We start from the raw sequence: 10,513 nt of genomic DNA on the forward strand, positions 1-10,513 counted from the left end.
GTCAGATTGTAGCATATCACGATCGCGTTTATCGTATCGCGACATTGCTGCTCTCGTTGGTCGAGATCCAATGACTATTAGCAGAATATGGAATCGGTGGGTTCAGGAGGGTAATACGGAACGCCGTGCTGGATCCCAACGGCCTCTTATCACTAGCAGTCGAGATGACAGGCATCGTCTCCACATGGCTGTAAAGGATCGTTCAGCCACGTCTCGATCCCTGAGTCAACAGATGGGGACGTTTGCACGACAACAACCATCTGCACGAACACTTCGACAACGTTTGCAGCAGCACGGACTATCAGCTCTGAGACCATGGCTGCGGTTACTCTTGACGCTCCATCACAGACAGGAGCGCCTGCGATGGTGTACTCAACGACGAACCTGGGTGCACGAATGGCAAAACGTCATTTTTTCGGATGAATCCAGGTTCTGTTTACAGCATCATAATGGTCGCATCCGTGTTTGGCGACATCACGGTGAACACACGTTGGAAGCGTGTATTCGTCATAGCCATACTAGAGCATCACCCGGCGTCATGGTATGGGGTGCCATTGGTTACACGTCTCGGTCACCTCTTGTTCGCATACGCGGCACTTTGTACAGTGGACGTTACATTTCAGATGCGTTACGACCCGTGGCTCTACCCTTCATTCGATCCCTGCGAAACCCTACATTTCAGCAGGATAATGCACGACCGCATGTTGCAGGTCCTGTAGGGGTGTTTCTGGATACAGAAAAGGTTCGACTGCTGCCCTGGCCAGCACATTCTCCAGATCTCTCACCAACTGAAAAAGTCTGGTCAATGGTAGCCGAACAATTGGCTCGTCACAATACGCCAGCCACTACTCTTGATGAACTGTGGTATCGTGTTGAATCTGCAAGGACAGCTGTAGCTGTACACGCCATCCAAGCTGTGACCGAATGCCGAGGCGTATCAAGGCCGTTATTACGGCCAGATGTGGTTGTTCTGGGTATTGATTTCTCAGGATCTATGCACCCAAATTGCGTGAAAATGTAATCATATGTCAGTTCTAGTATAACATATTTGTCCAATGAATACCCTTGTATCATCTGCATTTATTCTTGTTGTAGCAATTTTAATGGCCAGTAGTGTAGAACCGGAAATCAAATGTAGGAGACTGGTCCTTACTCTTCGAGCCAAAGGTTCTGCCTCTCCCACACAGCTAGAAAGATCGACCTTTTTGTGCAACCTGTCCCGCGGTATAAAAATAGGGAAAACACGACACTGGGGAAAATGAATACGAAGGCCGGGGGGAGTACACGGCTGGCGGGGGAGTGAATGACGACTGTTTCGGTGAAGGACGAGCGAGGATGAAAGTAGGAAGACGAGCAGGAGGAGTGAGTAGGTGGAGGAGGAGGAGGAGGAGGAGACGGCGCGAGGCGACCGCGCTGCCGAGTTGTGCAACGGCGGCGGGAAGATGGCTCAACTTTAACATTAGTGAGTGTGTAAATGTCACAGCGGCCAGGCAGGCGCGATGGCCCGCCGGCTGGAGGTGGCGCTGTTGCCCGCTCCCCGTGAAAAGGGAAAGCTGGCCGGCCGGCTGCTGTTGCCACTGCCGGTGGCTCTGGCCGCGGCTGCGGCTGCCTCTGCGGCTGTGGCGGCCCGCCTGCCTGGCCTTGCGCTGCGGCGAGAAAGTCCCCAGCCAGCGCCAGCGTCGGCATCTGCCCGCCCTGCTCCCTTATAACCTGCCGCTGCCCCCTGTTCGCACTACCGGCGAGAGACACCCTTTACGTCACAGCTCTTAATAAATTTAATGTGTACTGATGGAAATGGAAAGTACACCATGAAGGACTAGTCCGACACATATCAAACTTTGTGGAGATATTCATCGCACAAATTACTGAGTATTCATTCCATTCGGAATCGGTCAACATCAGTACGAGGTGTGACCCCCTTCACAAACTGTGTCAGTTCGTGAAGGTTGTTGGATGTATGAAAGTATACATCTCCCCATCACATCCCAAATATACCGGGTAATCAAAAAGTCAGTATAAATTTGAAAACTTAATAAACCACGGAATAATGTAAATAGAGACGTAACAAGTGACACAAATGCTTGGAATGACATGGGGTTTTATTAGAACAAATAAATAAATAAATAAATAAATAAAATAAAAAAATAAAAAAATTCACAGAATGTCCGACAGATGGCGCTGGACAGCAAAACGTCAATGACTGCGCAGGACAATCGTGTATAAAAGGAGCTGTAATGAGAGAGAGAATCAGATGTGCCAGCAGTCGCAGCATGTTGACGCGACTTGAAAAGACGCTTTTAGTGAAGCTGTATTATCAGAATGGGGAATGTGCTAGTTCAGCGTTACGATTCTATCGCCATAGGAAGGGGATTCGAACGGGTAAAGGTCCGTTGATAAATGCAGCTGTGGCGAGAGTGATTTCAAAGTTCAAAGCCACGGGTTGTTTAGACGATAGATCGCGTAGTGGCCGACCGAGCACAAGGCGTAATGCTGCTGAGACAGCAGACTGTAGCAGACTGTAGCGGGATCGTCTATGCACGGGGAAGTCAGCACAGGCACGTCGCACCGGCATTCCATACACTACTGTTTGGTTGGCACTGAGGCGTACCCTCCGATGCTATCCGTACAAAATCCATCGGCATCATGAACTGTTACCTGGCGATTTAGTGAAGCGGAAGGCATTTGCGGTGTGGGCGTTTCAAACGATGGTGGAAGATGACGATTGGTTGAGTAATGTGTTGTGGACCGACGAAGCTCATTTCACGCTCCGAGGGTCTGTCAACGCCCACAACTGCAGAATGTCGGCTACCGAAAAAATCCTAGAACTGTCATGGAAACTCCATTGCACGACCAGAAAGTCACGGTATGAGTTGGATTTACCACATCTACCGTTATGGGGCCTTTTTTCTTCGAGGAAAAGCGTGAGTCTGCTTTTGTAACCGCTACCGTGACGGGTAAGAGATACGCCGATATGTTACAGAATCGCATCATCCCCAGCCTGGCTGATAAACACATGCTGGAACATACGATGTTTATGCAGGATGGCGCTCCACCCCATATTACTAGACGCTTGAAAGATCTCTTGCGCGCGTAGTTTGGTGATGATCGTGTGCTCAGCCGCCACTTTCATCATGCTTGGCCTCCCAGGTCCCCAGACCTCAGTCCGTGCAATTATTGGCTTTGGGGTATCGACCGACATCTCTAGGGATGCTGAAAGACAACATCCGACGCCAGTGCCTCACCATAACACCGGACATCCTTTACAGTGCTGTTCACAACATTATTCCTCGACTACAGCTATTGTTGAGGAATGATGGTGGACATATTGAGCATTTCCTGTAACTAACATCATCTTTGTATTTTTTTGGTTCTGGTAAAACCCTATGTCATTCCAAGCATGTGTGTCAATTTGTATCTCTCTATCTACATTATTCCGTGATTTATTCAGTTTTCAAATTTATACTGAATTTTTGATCACCCGGTACTTTATAGGTGAAAAACCAGGACACCGGATGGGTCACTTGAGGATCTGTACATTCCTCGAGGTATAAAGCAAGGAATTAAGACTGCCTTTAACGTCCCGTCGACATCGAAGTCATTAGAAACGGAACACAAGCTCAGATTGCGTCCAGGATGGGGAAGGAAATCGGACGTGCCCTTTCAAAGGAACCATCCCGGCATTCACCTGGGCTGATTTGGGAAAATCACGTGAAACCTAAATCAGGATTGCCAGATGTTCGTTTGAACCGTCGTCCTCCCGAATGCGAGTCCAGTGTGCTAACCACTGCGCTACCTCCCTCGGTCCTCAAGGTATCTGTGGTGCGAACGGTATTGTGGGCCTTTCATTACCCTATTGTCATAACCAATAACGTTCTACAGCACGGCTCTAGCCGTTCGAGGGGTGTGGGTCTTGAGGACCACTGTTTCCTATAACCTCCCACCAGGTTATACAGGGTGGTCCATTGATCGTGACCGGGCAAAATATCTCACGAAATAGGTGTCAAACAAAAAACTACAAAGAACGAAAATCGTCTAGCTTGAAGGGGGAAAACAGATGGCACTTATGAAAGGAAGCAACTGATTTTTCTTTTGCAATAATAGGAATGATCATGGATTGAAGAAATTAGTAAATTCTTTAAATTGAAATGAATGCTTGTTAGAAATTACTTTATATCGCAAAGATTATTATTAGGACATCTTTTTTTTAAGATTTAAATGGTAGTTAACATAACATTACTCAATATGCGCGAGGCTGCTTTTTACCTTATACAATAATACTCAGGCTCCGGCATCGCTGCACCGCGACCGGCCCAGCCAACAAGATACACCAGACCAGTCCAGAGCAGACTCCAGACAAGCGCAGACTAGCGACTACTTACTGCTACAGCTACACAGTTCGTATTCAGTCAACACTGCTCTCTGGTCAGCGATTCTCTTATACCTTGCATATCGCAGGCAGCGCATGAGCAATACATCGAAATTACATCTGCTCGGACCTCTTACATAAAATTACATCTGCTCGGACCTCTTACAACAAACAAACCAGAAAAAAGTTATATACTAGATAATGAGGCTGTAGTGTCACACTGAAAGGAGAAACTCGAAATATTCCACTCTGGAAAAGGGTATGTAGAGGATCTGCGGCTGAAGTTCGGATGAATAGTTGCCTAAACAGTGAATAAATATGTACTTCGTACAACGATTCGTGATGATAGGAATCCTCTATGGTACACAAGCTTTGTAGAATATATTCTAAAGAAAGAGTGACTTTACTTTGTTTTAAAACACAGCATTGGGGTAAAAGAAACGCAGTAGCTTGTCAAAAGGGTTTCATGCGTGAAACTTTAAACAACTACAGTAGCTGAAGATTATCGAAACATCTCTTTGTAACATGCGAAGACACTGCTAATACTGAGTGATATTACTCTTTTCTCTTTTTTCCTTTCCTTCTCTCTTTTGCATTACTACATTACAGGGTCATTATAAATATTTTTGCTTGTCCACATACCACTTTGTAGAGTAAGGTATGACTGCGTATTATTTTTATTGCGTTACGCTAAGTATTTATTATTAAAATTTCTGGTTTTGGGTGTGAAATGTATTTTAATTTTATGGAATTTTTTGTAATAACTATATTCAATGTTATGTGTAAAACGGAACTGCTACACAGAAGAGATGGAGCGGGTGCTATGTTGGTAATCAGAGAACTGAACAGTGAGTGTGAGGTGGGAATTCGAGAGTACGTAGTGAGCTGCGGGTCTGTTAGTGTCGGAATAAACCATATGCCACGTACTGCCGAAAACTTTGTATACGGTTTGGACGTAACATTGCTACGGACATCGTATATATAGAGAGTTGCAGACTAATTCAAATTGTGAGAGCACTGTGAAACGCCACAGACCGTACTGATAACGCGTACGCGGGTAAGCAGTGTCTTCTTTTACTGGAATAAATTGTTTAGTATGAGGTGAGTTGGAAAATCCTATATTTTCCGCAAATTTTCTCATGCAGCCTAACGGTATTCCACGCTCGTTAAAACAATACAAGAAGCTATAAAAACAAGTGAACAGTTTTTTACAAGTGAAAGTTATTCGCTGTCCTGTGAGTTCGCGGGGGTGACACCTGTGACAAAAACGGAAGCACTGTAATTTTATAATCAGAAAGTTGACGGTAATTTTGCACATTTTGTAAAACTGTGAACTGGCGGTATTCGTCCACGAGACTCAGAGGGCCATAGATACGGGTTCCCAGGTAGCTGCCGTGTTTCTTGACTTCCGCAAGGGGTTTGATACAGTTCCCCACAGTCGTTTAATGAACAAAGTAAGAGCAAATGGACTATCAGACCAATTGTGTGATTGGATTGAAGAGTTCCTAGATAACAGAACGCAACATGTCATTCTCAACGAAGAGAAGTCTCCGAAGTAAGAGTGATTTCAGGTGTGCCGCAGGGGAGTGTCGTGGGACCGTTGCTGTTCACAATTTATGTAAATGACCTTGTGGATAACATTGGAAGTCCACTGAGGCTTTTTGCGGATGATGCTGTAGTATATCGAGAGGTTGTAACAATGGGAAATTGTACTGAAATGCAGGAGGATCTGCAACGAATTGACGCATGGTGCAAGGAATGGCAATTGAACTCAATGCAGACAAGTGTAATGTGGTGCGAATACATAGAAAGAAAGATCCTTTATCATTTAGCTACAATATAGCAGGTCAGCAGCTGGAAGCAGTTAATTCCATAAATTATCTTGGAGTAGGCATTAGGAGTTATTTAAAATGGAATGACCATATAAAATTAATCATCGGTAAAGCAGATGCCAGACTGAGATTCATTGGAAGAATCCTATGGAAATGCAGTCCGAAAACAAAGGAAGTAGGTTACAGTACACTTGTTCGCCCACTGCTTGAATACTGCTCACCGGTGTGGGATCCGTACCAGATAGGGTTGAGAGAAGAGATAGCGCGCTTCGTTACAGGATCATTTCGTAAACCTGAAAGCTTTACGGAGATGATAGATAACCTCCAGTGGAAGACTCTGCAAGAGAGACGCTCAATAGCTCGGTACGGGTTTTTGTTGAAGTTTCGAGAACATACCTTCACCGAGGAGTCAAGCAGTATATTGCTCCTTGCAACGTATATCACGCGAAGAGCCCATGAGGATAAGATCATAGAGATTGGAGCCCACACAGAGGCACACTGACAATCTTTCTTTCCACGAACAATACGTGAGTGGAATAGAAGGGAGAACCGATAGAGGTACTCAAGGTACCCTCCACCACACACCGTCAGGTGGCTTGCGGAGTATGGATGTAGATGTAGATGTAGAACTTGACGTTAAAAACTATATCTTATTGTAGAAACGTTACTTTCGAGCATATATGAATTACGATAAAGTACTAGTTGCTACTGACAAGTATACACTAACGGATCAAAAGAATCCGGACACCCATAAGCACTGCGGGATCGATTCCTAGACGTCACGATAGGCGTACCCACCGCTGTATTGTGTTGTAAGTAGAGGGCCGGTAACAGCAGCATGACTCGGTCACGTGAGCTCTGTGACTTCGAACGTGGACCAGTCATTGGATGTGACTCTTAGTGCAAATCCATCAAGGAAATTTTAACCCTTCTATAGCTCCCAAAGTCGACTGTTGGTGATCTGATTATGATGCGCAAATGCAAATGAACAACAACAGTTAAACCAAGACCAGGCAGACCTGACGTACGGGCGGACTGGAGTTGTCGATCATTTCGAAGAGTGGTTGTAAGAATTCGCATTAAATCTGCGAAAGGATTCAGTCGTTAAGTTCCACTAATAGTCGAGTTAGCACAATATTTATGTGCAAGGAGTTAAAAAATCCAGTACAAACTCGACTATCTCCTCGGAAGCCATACATTTACGTATTCATTGCTAAGCGACACTTGAAGTGGTGTAAAGAGCGACGTCATTGAACAGTGGATGACAAGAAACACATGACTGGGAGTGGTGAATCACGCTATACAATGTGGCAATCCAATGGAAGCGCCTAGATTTTCCGAATTACTGGAGAACATTACCTGTCATTACGTGTAACGCCGACAGTGAAGTACGAAGGAGGTGGTGTTAGCGTATGGGGAAGTTTTCGTGGTTATGGTGCGCTTATAAAGACGCTACGTGACGAATAATACACTACTGGCCATTAAAATTGCTACACCAAAAAGAAATGCAGATGATAAACAGGTATTCATTGGACAAATATATTATACTAGAATTGACATGTGATTACATTTTCACGCAGTTTGTGTGCATAAATCCTGAGAAATCAGCACCCAGAACAACCACCTCTGGCCGTAATAATGGCCTTGATGCCCCTGGGCATTGGATGGCGTGTAGAGGTACAGCTGCCCATGCAGCTTCAACACGATACCACAGTTCATCAAGAGTAGTGACTGGCGTACTTTGACGAGCCAGTTGCTCGGCCACCATTGACCAGACTTTTCAATTGGTGAGAGATCTGGAGAATGTGCTGGCCATTTTCTGTGTCCAGAAAGGTCCGTACAAGACCTACAACATGCGGTCGTGCTTTATCCTGCTCAAATGTAGGGTTTCGCAGAGATCGAATGAAGGATAGAGCCACTGGTCGTAACACATCTGAAATGTAACGTCCACTGTACAAAGCGCCGTCAATGCGAACAAGAGGTGACCGAGACATGTAACCAATGACACCCCATACTATCAAGCCGTCAATGCGAACAAGAGGTGACCGAGACATGTAACCAATGACACCCCATACTATCAAGCCGGGTGATACGCCAGTATGGCTATAACGAATACACGCTTCCAATGTGCCTTCACCGCGATGTCGCCAAACAGGGATGTGACAGTGATGTTGCTGTAAACAGAACATGGATTCATCCGAAAAAATGACGTTTTGCCATGCGTGCACCCAGGTTCGTCGTCGAGTACACCATCGCAGGCGCTCCTGTCTGTGATGCAGCGTCAAGGGTAACCGCAGCCACGGTCTCCCAGCTGATAGTCCATGCTGCTGCAAACGTCGTCGAACTGTTTGTGCAGATGGTTATTGTCTTGCAAACGTCCCCATCTGTTCACTCAGGGATCGAGACGCGGCTGCACGATCCGTTACAACCATGCAGATAAGATACCTGTCATCTCGACTGCCAGTGATACGAGGTCGTTGGGATCCAGCAAGGCGTTCCGTATTACCCTCCTGAACCCACCGATTCCATATTCTGCTAACAATCATTGGATCTCGACCAACGCGAGCAGTAATGTCGCGATTCGATAAACCGCAATCGCGATAGGCTACAATCCGACCTTTATCAAAGTCGGAAACGTGATGGTACGCATTCCTCCTCCTTACACGGGGCATCACAACAACGTTTCACCAGGCAACGCCGGTCAACTGCTGTTTGTGTATGAGGAATCGGTTGGAAACTTTCCTCATGTCAGCACGTTGTAGATGTCGCCACCGGCGCCAACATTGTGTGAGTGCTCTGAAAAGCTAATCATTTGCATATCACAGCATCTTCTTCCTGTCTGTTAAATTTCGAAATGGGATTTTGATATCAATTAAATACTGAAATGCTATCTCCTTACCTTTCTGAGCTAAAATTTAGGTACATTCGCTGTCCTAAGTCAACATTTTAATATCTTCAGAGCCGATTAAGTTGCGAACGTCCTGTGAAGAAGGGATAATACAAATACGGGCTTCCGACGAAGATATAAAATTCGCTTTTCTTCAGTTCTATAGCGTTTCCTTACATATTTTTACATTCAAACGCTTTTTCTGAAGATTAGATCTGCCACAAAATGGCTTTTAACTTCGATTTATTAGTCTTATTTTTCTTCTGCAGCATTATTTATTCAAAGCACCTTTTTATTTATTTTTTTGTGTGTGTCAGAGTGGAAGTGAGGAGAGGAAGAAGATGAAAAATGGGATGAGATAAGCGTGGACAGGACCATAGGATCTGGCAATAACTAGCAGAGAGCATTTGAGTGGTGATAACATGGTTTTGATCGAATCGCAGGATGACTGGAAATGGTGTGTACCAAGTGAACGTGGTCCATCATTCTACATGGAGATCGTAGCAGAAAACAGTTATCTCGGTGTACAGTAGGACATTATCGCCAATGGAAGTGCTCTCAGTTGGCAGATAATTTGTTTCGCGCCGCAGGGTGACACATCAGGCGCAAAGCTGTTCCGAGAATCATCCATGGAGGACTGTTCGTCAAAATCATGGCATCGTGCTACAGCCTACTGAGCGATTCTGTTTTGACAGTTCGTGTAACGGGAGTCAGGGTCGTAAGTCCAGCGTAGAGGTGAAGCTGGGTGGCTCAGTGATCAAGACATTAGACTAGTATTTTCAAATCGCCGACCTGTATTCCATATGCTCATTTTTCGTGCTTTCCCTACGTCGTCCAGGGCAAATACCGGAATGGTATCTTTAAAATGACACAGTTGATTCCCTTTCGCATCCTCCTTCTCCGTGAGTTTATGCTTCGTGTCTAATTATCCCTAACGCCCGTCGGAGATGGTTACAATATGATGTATGCTTGCATCGTAATTCATGATAAAAAGTTTTTCTCTTTATTGGACACAAAATCCTACTTACACTTTTTCGAAATCTTTGTGGAGCAGTTGGATGGTCCCATAGTCCATGTACATGGACGATAATTCGCAGTCACTCTGTATTCTCGTATGTCTACCTGTAGAGCAAAGACATCAACCATATCGAACTGTCTTCAAGCCGCTCATGATTTATGAATAAGGAAATACGAAACTAATTACTGGCTAAAGAAGCGGAACCACTATAAAGTACAAACATAATGCAAGATCATCTGAACTCATTCAACGAAATTAAGTGACAGATTGTTACATTCTAGCAAGTACTACGGGACGAACCGGATACTTCTAAATCTACACCGGATGTTTCCCTCAATTATGAAAACAATTTTCAGTGCTGTTGGAGAGGGGCATATCTTTTTTTTATTGTCTCATCAGTCTTTTTGTAA

The sequence above is a fragment of the Schistocerca cancellata genome, chromosome 2 (assembly GCF_023864275.1).
Source record: "Schistocerca cancellata isolate TAMUIC-IGC-003103 chromosome 2, iqSchCanc2.1, whole genome shotgun sequence".
NCBI lineage: Eukaryota > Metazoa > Arthropoda > Insecta > Orthoptera > Acrididae > Schistocerca > Schistocerca cancellata.